This window comes from Orycteropus afer, unplaced genomic scaffold (genome assembly GCF_000298275.1).
Source record: "Orycteropus afer afer isolate SDZICR_OR568_19922 unplaced genomic scaffold, OryAfe1.0 scaffold00325, whole genome shotgun sequence".
NCBI lineage: Eukaryota > Metazoa > Chordata > Mammalia > Tubulidentata > Orycteropodidae > Orycteropus > Orycteropus afer.
The window spans coordinates 3625543-3626618 of record NW_006921912.1 but is presented as its reverse complement, the minus strand read 5'-3'; positions in this window follow the sequence as shown (position 1 = coordinate 3626618).

Sequence of the window (1076 nt, the reverse complement as noted above, 5' to 3'; positions counted from 1 at the left end):
GCTATGAATCGGGTCCAACTCGAAGGCACACAACAACAACAACAATATATTAAATATTTATTTAAATTAAAAAAATAAAACTTATCTAAGGTCATGCGTTATTTCTCTAGTTTGATAACAAAACTTCATTGATCATGTCTTTCTGCTACAGGCATCTTTGCTGAGGACCACCTTCCCTTCCAAGCTCATTCATTTACAATTCTCTTTTCCTTCTCATCATAAATTCCTGGAATAAAAATTGAGTTCAAATACTGGGTTTTATGGTATTAGCTACGTGACTCTGATCCAGTCCATACCATTTCCTCTTCTGGAGACCAGAATAAGGAGACTTATGTTTCAACCACAACAACATTTTTCAATAGAGTCATCAAGGAATGCAGCACACATATAGACCATAGATTTAATTTTTACTTGTAAGAACAAAAGGTTGTTGGATTCTGACTCACGTAAGCCTCATATGTAGCAAAGTAGTTTGTTTCACAAAGTCTTCATGGCTGTCACCTTTAGGAAGCAGATCACTATGAACTCTGGGAAGCAGATCACCAAGTCTTTCTTCTGAGGCATTTACATTTGAAAGAATATCCTAAGAAGACAATTTCCTTGGTATAATATATATTTTTTTTTTTGTAAGAAGGAAAAAAAAATCTACTTTTGTAAGTTTACACACCTGAGCAAACAAAGAACCTTGACATTACACTTGGCACTCTATTCTGTAGCCAAGAACATTGCTATGTAACTGTACTCATAATCTGTGTGAATCCTAGAATATTTGTTGTTGTTGTTGTGTGCCATTGAGTCGGACCTGACACATAGCCACCTCTCCTTGGGTTTCTGAGGCAGTATAACTACTGAAGTAGATTGCTCCATCTTCCTTCCAAAGAGTAGCTGGTGGGTTTGAACCACCAGCCTTCTGGTTAGCAGTCAAGTGTTTTAGGCACTATGCTATGAGAGCTCCTAGAATATTTGTAGAGAACAAGAAATATATATATATTGTGTAAGATAACATCTGTTCCATTGATACAAGTACAAGTCAGTGACCATTTCAAAATTCTACTTGTGACAACACATCATTTGAA